This window comes from Balaenoptera physalus (assembly GCF_965194825.1).
Source record: "Balaenoptera physalus genome assembly, chromosome: 1".
Taxonomy (NCBI): domain Eukaryota; kingdom Metazoa; phylum Chordata; class Mammalia; order Artiodactyla; family Balaenopteridae; genus Balaenoptera; species Balaenoptera physalus.
The window spans coordinates 140,851,121-140,865,709 of record NC_138882.1 but is presented as its reverse complement, the minus strand read 5'-3'; the positions used below and the strand labels follow the sequence as shown (position 1 = coordinate 140,865,709).

Genomic DNA, 14,589 nt, shown 5'->3' with positions numbered 1-14,589 from the left:
GTCTTCAATACTTGGTGTTACCGAGTTTTAATCTTTTCCCAGTTTGGGGTGTCTGAAATTATATCTAATGGGTTTAATTTGTTTTACTCTGATTACTAATGAGGTTGAAATGACTTTTTACGTGTTTATGGTTCATTTTTGTATGTTTGTTGTTTTGTTGTGTCAAATGTCTGCTAATGTCTTTTGTCCATTTTTAAAATTGAGTTGTCTCTTTATTTTAGAAGTTTAAATATTCCACACATGTTCTATATCAGCTCTGTCCAAAAGAGACTTCTGTGTTGATGGAGATGTTTCATATTGGTGCTAATCAAGCAGCCGCTAGCCACATGTGGCTACTGAGCACTTGAAATGTAGCTAGAGCTACTGAGTAATTAAATTTTAAATTTCATTTAATTTAATTTTAATAAAGTAGCCCCATATGGCCAGTGGTTACCATATTAGATTCCCTTACAGGTTTATGTTTCATAAATATAAATGTTCTCCCAATGTGTGGCTTTTCTTTTCACTTTCTTTATGATATCTTTTAAAGAATTGAAGTTTTAATTTTAATAGTCAGGTTTTTTTAAACCAATCTTTTCCTTTAAAAGTAGTCATCTCGGACCTCCCTGCTGGTCCAGTGGTTAAGACTTCGCCTTCCAACGCAGGGGGTGCGGGTTCAATCCCTGGTCAGGGAGCTAAGATCTCCACATGCCTCACGGCCAAAAAATCAAAACATGAAACAGAAGCAATATTGTGACAAATTCAATAAAGACTTTAAAAATGGCCCACATCAAAAAAAATCTTTAAAAAAAAAATAAATATAAATAGTCATCTCTATGGGACAGGTTTCATAAAGCAAAGAGATTTACTGATATTGAAAGAGCTTAATGTTTGTTTTAACTGAATTAAACTTTTGCTTTCTTGTCTCAAGCTAAATATTTTATAGTATTTTATTAATAAGTTAAACAAAAAAAAAACTTTTCCTCTTTGGTCTCTGATTATTGTGTGTTGTTAAATTCTGCCCAAAGACATAAAGATTTTCTCCTTTATTGTCTTCTAAAACTTTTGTCTTTCTCATTTAAGACTTTTATCCACCTGGAATTGATTTTAGTGTTGGATGTGAAGCAGGTATTCAATTTCTTTTTCCTCTGCCCCATATGTATTTCTAAGTGTTCTTATACTATCTGTTGAACAATTTGTCTTTTTTTTTTTTCATCTGTTTTCAGTCATTAGTCAAGTTTCCACGTATGTGTGAGTTTGATTTGGTTCCGTTGGTGTATTTATCTGTCACTGTGCCAGTACCACGTATTCAGAAGGGTAACACTGTCCCCTTCATTTCTTTTTTTTTTTTTGCCTTTTAAAATTAGTGGACTTTATTTTTAGAGCAGTTTTAGGTTTACAGAAAAATTGACCAGAAAGTACGCAGAGTTCCCATATACCTCCTCTGCTTCCTCACAGTTTCCCCTATTAGGAAAAAAATTGCATTAGTGTGGTACATTTGTTATACTTAATGAACCAATATTTATACATTATTATTAAAACTAAAGTTAATAGCTTACATTAGAGTACACTCCTTGTTCTGTACAGTTCTATGGATTTAGACAAGTGTATAATGTCATGTATCCACTATTATGTTCTCAAACAGAACAGTTTCACCTCCTTAAAAACCTCCTGTGCTTCATTTGTTTAGTCTTCCTTCCTTTCCTCTCTTTGAGCCCCTGGCAACCACTGATCTTTTTACTGTTTCCATAGTTTTGCTATTTACAGAATTGCATTTAAGTTTTTAATTTCATAAAAACTTTCGTATGCTAAAAATTACAGTTTTGAAACACAAAACGTAGCCCATTTCTTCCCTGGAATAATACATAGCATTTTCAGGTTGACTTATTTTCCTTTGCAATATGCATTTACAGTCTCTCCATGTCTTTTCAAGGCTCGCTACCTTATTGCTTTTAATGGCTGAATAATATTCCGTTGTATGTATGTAGGTCAGCTTGTTTATTCATTTGTGCATTAAGGGACGTCTTGGTTGCTTCCAGATTTTAGCAATTATGAATAATGCTGCTATAAGTTGTGTGCAGATTTTTGTGTGGACATAAGTTTTCAATCCACTTGAGCAAATACCAAGGAGTGCAATTGCCAGGTATTATGGTGAAGTATCAATATAGTGCAAGGAACTGCCAAACTGTCTTAAAAAGTGGCTGTACCATTTTGCATTCCTACCAGCAGTGAATGAGAGTTACTGTTACTCCACATCCTCTTCAGCATTTGGTGTTGTCAATGTTCTGGATTTTAGCCGTTCTAATAGGTGTGTTGTAGTATCTTATTTTTGTTTTAACTTGCAGTTCCTTTCTTTTTTTTTTTTTAACATCTTTGTTGGAGTATAATTGCTTTACAGTGGTGTGTTAGTTTCTGCTTTATAACAAAGTGAATCAGCTATACATATACATATATCCCCATATCTCCTCCCTCTTGCGTCTCCCTCCCACCCTCCCTATCCCACCCCTCTAGGTGGTCACAAAGCACCGAGCTGATCTCCCTGTGCTGTGTGGCTGCTTCCCACTAGCTATCTATTTTACATTTGGTAGTGTATATATGTCCATGCCACTCTCTCTCATTTATTTTTCTTGAGAGCATCTGTGGCTCTTTGCTATTATATAAGAATTTTTTAAAAAACCGATATTTTTCTGTTACTGTTAAGTCCTATGTATTTATTTTATATCTAATTATCTTCTTAAGCTATTATATTAGTCCTAATAATTTACCTATAGATTCCTTTGGGTTTTCTATATAAGTAATCATATATGCAAATAAGGTAGATTTGATTCTTTCTTTCTAATTCTTATATTTTTTATTTCTTTTCTGTGTCCTGCTACACTGGCCTCCAGAAAAGTATTGTATATGTACGGTAATAGTGGCCACCTATGATATGTATTATTTTTTATTGTTTAGTTTCAGGTGTATTTTATCATTTCTTCTTTGATCTATTAGTTATTTAAAACTATGTTCTAAAATTTCCAGGTATCTGTAGAGTCTTTCTAATTTTCTAGCCGTCCCTTCTGTTTTCCTCATTGTATTGAGAGCATAGCTCTTTGGGTTATAGTTTTATGTAGTACCTCCTATCAGATTTCCCACCTTGGCCAAGCCCTGAGGTTTCTCTCTTATCCACATTGTGCTGTGCTATCATCAAAGTGGAAACTCAAGGTCTCCAGATTATGGCCAATTCTCAGGGTAAAAAGCAGGGTCTGGCACTGGCTTATTTCCCACATTTCTGGTTCTCACCTTGTTTGGGGACTTAAGTGCCCCTAAAGGTGGTTTCCATTTTCATCCAGGGCACTAACCTCTTAACAATTAGAAGAACAATTACAACTGCTTCTAAAGATATGTTTGATAAGCCAAAAGCAGATTAGTTATTCAAAGTAGATTATTGACCTATGTCCTCTTAATTATAGCTCACAATCTTTAGTTGGAAAGGAACCACTTCTTTATGCTTGTTTTTGTATGTTTTGTAGTATCTGGAATACTGACTTGCGTTTTCTATCCATCATTTCTCCTTTGGGGTAATGAAAACTAGAGCCCCAAGGGTTCTTGCCCTCCCTCTTTACTATCAAAGCTTATTGAGAGTTGGATCTGACTTATGCATACTATGTAATTAGGCAGTAAATCTAACGTGTTAATATCTTTCTGGTTAGGGGAGCAATATAATTAAAACTAATAAAAAACATTTTGTGATTCTTGACTCTTACCACAAAACTCTCTACGGTATATAGACTTTTCCTTGCTTTTTCTCATTATTTCTTTTAAATTAACCTTCAGAGTGTGGTTCTAAATTGCCCAACAATGTGTTTTAAATTTTTAATTAGTTCATTATGTAGTTTTGCTGCCAAAAAACTATGGCAACAGCCTCGGGAAAATAAATATCCCATGCACACATTCTTGAGTGGATCACCTCCCATAGACTCCATTTTTGAATACTTTAAGAAATTAAGTTGTGGGAGCACATAAGGGCATTATATGAAATTGAACCTGCATCAAGAAAAATAAATTTTTGATCAAGTGCCCTAGAAGATAGCAAAATGTGGTCCATAAAACACAAAGCAGTGAAGAAAAGAACCAAAGGAGGAAAAGCTTCTTGGGGCGCTTGATTGAATCACTAAAAAAATCAAAGCTACTTTGGACATGTTTCAAGAGTTTGCTCTAACTTTTTTTTCAAGTGCTCTAGTAATTATTTATGTTAACAATTTATTCAATGATATGGCAAGCATTATCTTCATAATAATTGCAGTATTTCATAAACTATTGATTGTTGGCAGTGGCTGATTTTAGAAGACTTCAGAATTCTTTTGAAATGGGCAAATTGGTAGGAGAACTGCATACTCATAGGGGAGAGATGCACCTGACATTGGGCCAAGGGCATTCCTCTAAGTCTCCCTCTCTCTTCTGTGGTATCAGTTTTCTTTCTTCAGAATCACATCCATTAGCATGGAAACATGCTGTTCTATCTTAAACACACAAGAAAAAAAAACTCTTCTCTTGACGCCACCTCCCTCTCCAACTACTGCCCCGTTTCTTTCTCCCTCTTTGAGGCACAGCCCATCACAAGAGGTGTCTATACTCACTAGATCCAGTTCTCCCATTCTCTCTAAAACCTTCTCTGGCCTTACCAGTCCCACGACACCGCTCTCTTCAAGGTCACTGGTGACCTTCACTTTGCTAAATCCACGGTCCTCGTTGTATTTCACTAACATTAGTACTGAACAGTTGATCCCTTCCTTTTTCCTTCATATGTTGATACTTTCCTGACTTGGGCCTGCAGGATACCACACTTGCCTCCTTGCTGTTTCTTGGCACATTCCTGCCTTAGGGCCTTTGCACTGGTTCTGTTCAACATGTATCCCCATGAGCCTTCGCTTCCTTCAAGTCTGTCCTCAAGTGTCACCTTCTGAAAGAGGTGACCACCATATTTATAACTACAGCCCACGCTGCTCCCCAAACTCCTGATTTTCTTTTACTCTTTCTTTTTCCTTTTTCACTTATCACTTTTTGGTTTTAGGGTACTGACTTTATAAAACTAGTGTGGAAATTCCTCAAGAGTATAAGTTTGGTGTATTCCTTCCTTTGATGTTAGGTAGAATTCACCAGAGCACCATCTGGACCTGGAGTTTTCTTTGAGGGCAGGCTTTTGATCATCCAGTTTCTTTAATAGCTATAGGTTTGGGTGTTTTCTGGGGTTGGGGTTTTCTTTTTTTTTCTTTTTCCTTTTGTTTTTCTTCAGATTTTGTCTTATTTTGTGTCAATTTTAGTAAGTTGATTTTTTTTCCAAGAAATTTGTCCGTTTCACCTCAGTTGTCATATTTGTTGGCATAAAAGTATTCATAATATTTTTATTATCCTTTTAATATCTGTAGGCTAGAAGAACAATAGAGAACAATCAATCAAATGAAATACTGGTTCTTTTAAAAAAATCAGTAAAATGGATAAACTAAGTGACAGAGAATGAGAGAATGAATGGGAAAGCAAATTAGTGATAAGCAATTTTTTTAAAACTTGAACTTAGCTTTTTGTTTGTTTTCTATTGCATGGAGTTATGCTTTTTGTTATTTCCTTCCTTATATTTCAGGTTAGTTTTGCTCTTTTTCCTGCTTCTTAAATTGGAACTTTAGTTCATTGATTTTACATCTTTCTTTTTTTTTTTTTTTTTAAACTTTAAAATTAATGTTTAATTTTAACCAAAATTGAAAATACTCCTGATGAAGGATGATACAAATATATCTAAAGTAAGATGAGCTGGCATCAGAGTCTTTGATGACTTGGATTTTTAATGAATATGGGGAAATTTAAAGGAAAGGGGAACAATAACAAATGATCTAGAAAAATGTAAAACATATTGGTGCTTATCTCTGTATGGTGGGGGTAATCTTGTGTGTGGTTTTTTTTTTTTTTTCACACACACACACTGTATTTTATTTTTACAAGAGATAAATAGACTGACACCAAGCATTGTACATGGATGACCACAACAAAAGCAACAATGATTGCAATTACCAAACATGAAACACACTCATACTATGTCATAATATTGACATTCAGTCCAGTAATCCTCCACTGTAACAGCTCCTTTACTTTGCAGTGAAAATTGATTTGTATATTCTTTGCCTCTGAGTCCTTGTGGGATTTTTTTTTTTTTAATTCAGAGAGAAAGTCACAAAAATTATACTCATCCTCATCAGTTCACTCAGTCCCATGTAATTAATTGTTTTTTTTCATCTTGATCTTTTGTTAGCACTTTTATGAGTTCATCAGTTTTTCATCAGAGTTCTGAAAATGCTTATTCATTCAGTTCAGCAGTACAGTCAGTTACCAGAAACCTGTACTTGTCAGAGTCTTTTCCATGAATTTCTTGAAGATGAAACCCTTTTATAGAAACATATTTGCAAAATCATCAGAGTACACCCAGAACTGTCTGTAAATGACAAAAGACTTAAAAATGACCACGGTAAAAGATTTGGTGAAAGTTCATAATAATGCAGTTGACAAGAAAATTAGTTATTTCTGAGATATACATTTTAAAGTAATAACTAGGATTATTACTTATAACATTATACCAGAACATATAAGATTTTTAGAAATTTCATGTAATGTCTGAAACATTTATATTAACATATTTCCATACATATTTCCATACAAATACAAATATAAGATTTTTAGAAATTTCATGTAATGTCTGAAACATCTATATTAACATATTTCCATACATATTTCCTTACAAATACAAATATAAGATTTTTAGGAATTTCATGTAATGTCTGAAACATTTATATTAACATATTTCCATACAAATAACCCAATGAAAGTTTAGTATTAGTTGTTTTGTTTGTTTTTTTATACTGCAGGTTCTTATTAGGCATCAATTTTATACATATCAGTGTATACATGTCAATCCCAATCGCCCAATTCAGCACACCACCATCCCCACCTCACCGCAGTTTTCCCCCCTTGGTGTCCATATGTCCATTCTCTACATCTGTGTCTCAACTTCTGCCCTGCAAACTGGCTCATCTGTACCATTTTTCTAGGTTCCACATACATGCATTAATATATGATATTTGTTTTTCTCTTTCTGACTTACTTCACTCTGTATGATAGTCTCTAGATCCATCCACGTCTCAACAAATGACTCAATTTCGTTCCTTTTTATGGCTGAGTAATATTCCATTGTATATATGTACCACATCTTCTTTATCCATTCGTCTGTTGATGGGCATTTAGGTTGCTTCCATGACCTGGCTATTGTAAATAGTGCTGCAATGAACATTCGGGTGCATGTGTCTTTTTGAATTACGGTTTTCTCTGGGTATATGCCCAGTAGTGGGATTGCTGGGTCATATGGTAATTCTATTTTTAGTTTTTTAAGGAACCTCCATATTGTTCTCCAGAGTGGCTGTATCAATTTACATTCCCACCAACAGTGCAAGAGGGTTCCCTTTTCTCCACACCCTCTCCAGCATTTGTTGTTTGTAGATTTTCTGATGATCCCCATTCTAACAGGAGTGAGGTGATACCTCATTGTAGTTTTGATTTGCATTTCTCTAATAATTAGTGATGTTGAGCAGCTTTTCATGTGCTTCGTGGCCGTCTGTATGTCTTCTTTGGAGAAATGTCTATTTAGGTCTTCTGCCCATTTTTGGATTGGGGTGTTTGTTTCTTTGATATTGAGCTGAATGAGCTGTTTATATATTTTGGAGATTAATCCTTTGTCCGTTGATTCATTTGCAAATATTTTCTCCCATTCTGAGGGTTGTCTTTTCGTCTTGTTTATGGTTTCCTTTGCTGTGCAAAAGCTTTGAAGTTTCATTAGGTCCCACTTGTTTATTTTTGTTTTTATTTCCATTACTCTAGGAGGTGGATCAAAAAAGATCTTGCTGTGATTTATGTCAAAGAGTGTTCTTCCTATGTTTTCCTCTAAGAGTTTTATAGTGTCCAGTCTTATATTTAGGTCTCTAATCCATTTTGAGTTTATTTTTGTGTATGGTGTTAGGGAGTATTCTAATTTCATTCTTTTACATGTAGCTGTCCAGTTTTCCCAGCACCACTTATTGAAGAGACTGTCTTTTCTCCATTGTATATCTTTGCCTCCTTTGTCATAGATTAGTTGACCATAGGTGCGTGGGTTAATCTCTGGGCTTTCTATCTTGTTCCATTGATCTATGTTTCTGTTTTTGTGCCAGTACCATATTGTCTTGATTACTGTAGCTTTGTAGTATAGTCTGAAGTCAGGGAGTCTGATTCCTCCAGCTCCATTTTTTTGCCTCAAGACTGCTTTGGCTATTCGGGGTCTTTTGTGTCTCCATACAAATTTTAAGATGATTTGTTCTAGCTCCGTAAAAAATGCCATTGGTAATTTGATAGGGATTGCATTGAATCTGTAGGTTGCTTTGGGTAGTATACTCATTTTCACAATGTTGATTCTTCCAATCCAAGAACATGGTATATCTCTCCATCTGTTGGTATCATCTTTAATTTCTTTCATCAGTGTCTTATAGTTTTCTGCATACAGGTCTTTTGTCTCCCTAGGTAGGTTTATTCCTAGGTATTTTATTCTTTTTGTTGCAATGGTAAATGGGAGTGTTTCCATAATTTCTCTTTCAGATTTTTCATCATTAGTGTATAGGAATGCAAGAGATTTCTGTGCATTAATTTTGTATCCTGCAACTTTACCATATTCATTAATTAGCTCTAGCAGTTTTCTGGTGGCAGTTTTAGGATTCTCTATGTATAGTATCATGTCATCCGCAAACAGTGACAGTTTTACTTCCTCTTTTCCAATTTGTATTCCTTTTATTTCTTTTTCTTCTCTGATTGCCGTGGCTAGGACTTCCAGAACTATGTTGAATAATAGTGGTGAGAGTGGACATCCTTGTCTCGTTCCTGATCTTAGAGGAAATGCTTTCAGTTTTTCACCATTGAGAATGATGTTTGCTGTGGGTTTGTCATATATGGCCTTTATTATGTTGAGGTAGGTTCCCTCTATGCCCACTTTCTGGAGAGTTTTTATCATAAATAGGTGTTGAATTTTGTCAAAAGCTTTTTCTGCATCTATTGAGATGATCATATGGTTTTTATTCTTCAGTTTGTTAATATGGTGTATCACATTGATTGATTTGCGTATATTGAAGAATCCTTGCATCCCTGGGATAAATCCCACTTGATCGTGGTGTATGATCCTTTTAATGTGTTGTTGGATTCTGTTTGCTAGTATTTTGTTGAGGATTTTTGCATCTATATTCATCAGTGATATTGGTCTGTAATTTTCTTTTTTTGTAGTGTCTTTGTCTGGTTTTGGTATCAGGGTGATGGTGGCCTCATAGAATGAGTTTGGGAGTGTTCCTTCCTCTGCAATTTTTTGGAAGAGTTTGAGAAGGATGGGTGTTAGCTCTTCTCTAAATGTTTGATAGAATTCACCTGTGAAGCCATCTGGTCCTGGACTTTTGTTTGTTGGAAGATTTTTAATCACAGTTTCAATTTCATTACTTGTGATTGGTCTGTTCATATTTTCTGTTTCTTCCTGATTCAGTCTTGGAAGGTTATACCTTTCTAAGAATTTGTCCATTTCTTCCAGGTTGTCCATTTTATTGGCATAAAGTTGCTTATAGTAGTCTCTTAGGATGTTTTGTATTTCTGCGGTGTCTGTTGTAACTTCTCCTTTTTCATTTCTGATTTTATTGATTTGAGTCCTCTCCCTCTTTTTCTTGATGAGTCTGGCTAATGGCTTATCAATTTTGTTTATCTTCTCAAAGAACCAACTTTTAGTTTTATTGATCTTTGCTATTGTTTTCTTTGTTTCTATCTCATTTATTTCTGCTCTGATCTTTATGATTTCTTTCCTTCTGCTAACTTTGGGTTTTGTTTGTTCTTCTTTCTCTAGTTTCTTTAGGTGTAAGGTTAGATTGTTTACTTGAGATTTTTCTTGTTTCTTTAGGTAGGCTTGTATAGCTATAAACTTCCCTCTTAGAACCGCTTTTGCTGCATCCCATAGGTTTTGGGTCGTCGTGTTTTCATTGTCATTTGTCTCTAGGTATTTTTTTATTTCCTCTTTGATTTCTTCAGTGATCTTTTGGTTATTTAGTAACGTATTGTTTAGCCTCCATGTGTTTGTCTTTTTTACGTTTTTTTCCCTGTAATTCATTTCTAATCTCATAGCGTTGTGGTCAGAAAAGATGCTTGGTATGATTTCAATTTTCTTAAATTTACTGAGGCTTGATTTGTGACCCAAGATGTGATCTATCCTGGAGAATGTTCCGTGCGCACTTGAGAAGAATGTGTAATCTGCTGTTTTTGGATGGAATGTCCTATATATATCAATTAAATCTATCTGGTCTATTGTGTCATTTAAAGCTTCTGTTTCCTTATTTATTTTCATTTTGGATGATCTGTCCATTGGTGTAAGTGAAGTGTTAAAGTCCCCCACTATTATTGTGTTACTGTCGATTTCCTCTTTTATAGCTGTTAGCAGTTGCCTTATGTATTGAGGTGCTCCTATGTTGGGTGCATATATATTTATAATTGTTATATCTTCTTCTTGGATTGATCCCTTGATCATTATGTAGTGTCCTTCCTTGTCTCTTGTAACATTCTTTATTTTAAAGTCTATTTTATCTGATATGAGTATAGCTACTCCAGCTTTCTTTTGATTTCCATTTGCATGGAATATCTTTTTCCATCCCCTAACTTTCAGTCTGTATGTGTCCCTAGGTCTAAAGTGGGTCTCTTGTAGACAGCATATATATGGGTCCTGTTTTTGTATCCATTCAGCCAGTCTATGTCTTTTGGTTGGGGCGTTTAATCCATTCACGTTTAAGGTAATTATCGATATGTATGTTCCTATGACCATTTTCTTAATTGTTTTGGGTTTGTTTTTGTAGGTCCTTTTCTTCTCTTGTGTTTCCCACTTAGAGAAGTTCCTTTAGCATTTGTTGTAGAGCTGGTTTGGTGGTGCTGAATTCTCTTAGCTTTTGCTTGTCTGTAAAGCTTTTGATTTCTCCATCAAATCTAAATGAGATCCTTGCCGGGTAGAGTAATCTTGGTTGTAGGTTCTTCCCTTTCATCACTTTAAGTATATCATGCCACTCCCTTCTGGCTTGCAGAGTTTCTGCTGAGAAATCAGCTGTTAACCTTATGGGAGTTCCCTTGTATGTTATTTGTCGTTTTTCCCTTGCTGCTTTCAATAATTTTTCTTTGTCTTTAATTTTTGCCACTTTGATTACTATGTGTCTCGGCGTGTTTCTCCTTGGGTTTATTCTGTATGGGACTCTCTGCGCTTCCTGGACTTGGGTGGCTATCTCCTTTCCCATGTTAGGGAAGTTTTCGACTATAATCTCTTCAAATATTTTCTCTGGTCCTTTCTCTCTCTCTTCTCCTTCTGGGACCCCTATAATGCGAATGTTGTTGCGTTTAATGTTGTCCCAGAGGTCTCTTAGGCTGTCTTCATTTCTTTTCATTCTTTTTTCTTTAGTCTGTTCCGCAGCAGTGAATTCCACCATTCTGTCTTCCAGGTCACTTATCCGTTCTTCTGCCTCAGTTATTCTGCTATTGATTCCTTCTAGTGTAGTTTTCATTTCAGTTATTGTATTGGTCATCTCTGTTTGTTTGTTTAATTCTTCTAGGTCTTTGTTAATCATTTCTTGCATCTTCTCAATCTTTGCCTCCATTCTTATTCCGAGGTCCTGGATCATCTTCACTATCATTATTCTGAATTCTTTCTCTGGAAGGTTGCCTATCTCCACTTCATTTAGTTGTTTTTCTGGGGTTTTTTCTTGTTCCTTCATCTGGTATATAGCGCTCTGCCTTTTCATCTTGTCTGTCTTTCTGTAACTGTGGTTTTTGGTCCACAGGCTGCAGGATTGTAGTTTTTCTTGCTTCTGCTCTCTGCCCTCTGGTGGTTGAGGCTATCTAAGAGGCTTGATGGTAGGCTCTGGTGGTGGGTAGAGCTGACTGTTGCTGTGGCGGTCAGAGCTCAGTAAAACCTTAATCCACTTGACTGTTGATGGGTGGGGCTGGGTTCCCTCCCTGTTGCTGTGGCGGTCAGAGCTCAGTAAAACCTTAATCCACTTGACTGTTGACGGGTGGGGCTGGGTTCCCTCCCTGTTGGTTGTTTTGCCTGAGGCAACCCAACACTGGAGCCTACCCGTGCTCTTTGGTGGGGTTAATGGCAGACTCTGGGAGGGCTCACGGCAAGGAGAACTTCCCAGAACCTCGGCTGCCAGTGTCCTTATCCCCCCGGTGAAACAGAGCCACCACTCGCCTCTGCAGGAGACCCCCCAACACCAGCAGGTAGGTCTGGTTCAGTCTCCCCCAGGGTCACTGCTCCTTCCCCTGGGTCCCGATGCACACATTACTTTGTGTGTGCCCTCCAAGAGTGGGGTCTCTGTTTCCCCCAGTCCTGTCAAAGTCCTGCAATCAATTCCCACTAGGCTTCAAAGTCTGATTCTCTAGGAATTCCTTCTCCCGTAGCCGGACACCCAGGTTGGGAAGCCTGACGTGGGGCTCAGAACCTTCACTCCAGTGGGTGGACTTCTGTGGTATAAATGTTCGCCAGTCTGTGAGTCACCCACCCAGCAGTTATGGGATTTGATTTTACTCTGATTGCGCCCCTCCTACCGTCTCACTGTGGCTTCTCCTCTGTCCTTGGATGTAGGGTATCCTCCTTGGTGAAGTCCAGGTTCTTCCTGTCAATGATTGTCCAGCAGCCAGTTTTGATTCTGGTGCTCTCGCAAGAGGGAGTGAGAGCACGTCCTTCTACTCCGCCATCTTGGTTAATCTCCTTGTCTACATCTTTCTTTTTGTCATATAGAAGAATTTACAGCCATAAACTTTCCTCTAAGAACTGCTTAATTATACCCCACAAAGTTGAACATCATATATTTTTATTAGCATTCAGTTTTTAAATATTTCCTAATTTCCCCTGTGATTTCTTCTTTGACCCATGGATTACCTTGAAGTATGTTATCCACTTTCAAAACATTTGGGGTCTTCTTAGCTATCTTATTGTTACTGATTTCTAATTTAATTCCATTGTGGTCAGAGAACAGACTCTTTATGATTTTCAATCCTTCTTAATTTATTGAAACATTGGTTTTATGACCCAGTATATAGGATCTATCTTGGGTGAAGATACCATGTGAACTTGAAAAGAATGTGTATTCTCCGGTTGTTGGTTGTTATGTTCTTTATATATCCATTAGGTTAAGCTGGTTGATAGTTCAGATCATTTGTTTTATGGCTGATTTTTAATTTGTCTAATTTTATCATCTGTAGAGAGGAGTGTTAATATCCTCAGCTACAATGGTGGAATTGTATATTTTTCCCTTTAATTCTGTGCATTTTTACCTTATGTATTCTGAAGCTCCATTATGGGCCACGTACACATTTAAGGTTGTTAGGTCTTGATGAGTTATAAATTGTGACATTTTGAAATATCATTGTTTATCTCTGGTGAAAGTGCTCTTTCCTTAAAGTCTATTTTACCTGATATTAACATAGTTACTCCAACTGTTATATGCTTCCTATTTTTGCACGGTGTGTCTTTTCACAAGCATTAACTTTCAGTGTCTCTATTGCTAAAAGTGTGTATCTTGTAGATGGAATATAGTTGAGATTTTCTTTCTTTCTTTTTCTTTCTTTCTTTCTTTCTTTCTTTCTTTCTTCTTTCTTTTTTAGCTATTCTGATAATTTCTGTCTTTTAATGGGGAGTATTTAGTCAATTAATGTTTAGTTTGATTGTTGGATTTAGGTCAACTATTTTTTTTTTCCATTTTCCCATCTGTTTTTTTATTTTTTACTTCCCTACCTTATTTTGGATTTTTGAATATTTTTTGACTTTTATTTTACTTTTTAGCTATATTTCTTTACATATTTTAAGTGTATGCTCTAGAAATTACAGTATACATCCTTAATTTATTACAGTCTATTTGGAGTTAAAAAATCTATCACTTCATGTATACTCTAAAACCCTCACAACCTTATAGGTTCATTTTCCCACTACTATCCTTTATACTAGAGTCATCATATTATTACATCTACAAATATTACAGACTGCACAAGGGAGTGTTATTGCTTTGGCTTTAAACTGTCATAAGAATTTAATAAATAAAGGAAAAGAAAAGAAAAATAAATCTCATCTATTTATCATTTCTGATGCTCTTCATTTATTTCTAAGAATACCAACTGATATTAAGCCTGAAGAGTTCCTATAATATTTACTTATAGTACAGATTTCCTGGTGACGAATTGTGTTAGTGTTTCATGATATTTTGTACTCAGAAAATGTCACTATTTTGTCTTTTCTCTTAAAAGATGTTTCTGCTTGAGATTGAATTCTGGATTGACAGTTTTTTTATCTTTTAGCACTTTAGTAATGTTCCACTCTGTACTGGACTCCATAGTCTCTGATGAGAAGTCAACGTAAGTTGTTATTACTCTGTATTGGCATACCCCCGTCTCCACCCCATGGCTGCTTTTAGGATTTTTCTCTATATATCTTTAGTTTTCAGCAATTTGACTATGGCTGCCTAGACATAGCAGTCTTCATATTTCTCCTGCTTGGTGTTTGTT

The 14,589-nt window shown here is 35.9% G+C and overlaps 1 protein-coding gene and 1 long non-coding RNA gene across 5 annotated transcripts in view; one reads left to right on the top strand and one right to left on the bottom strand.

The window, feature by feature from the left end:
* Positions 1 to 10,698, bottom strand: part of LOC309657130 — a 260,854-nt gene extending 250,156 nt beyond the window's left edge. The window contains exon 1 of the long non-coding RNA XR_014261661.1: positions 7,845 to 10,698. This is a non-coding gene — a long non-coding RNA (uncharacterized lncRNA). The remainder of the gene's footprint in view (positions 1 to 7,844) is intronic.
* CACHD1 (cache domain containing 1) overlaps positions 1 to 14,589 on the top strand; it is a 234,350-nt gene that overhangs the window by 86,200 nt on the left and 133,561 nt on the right. The window lies entirely within an intron of this gene.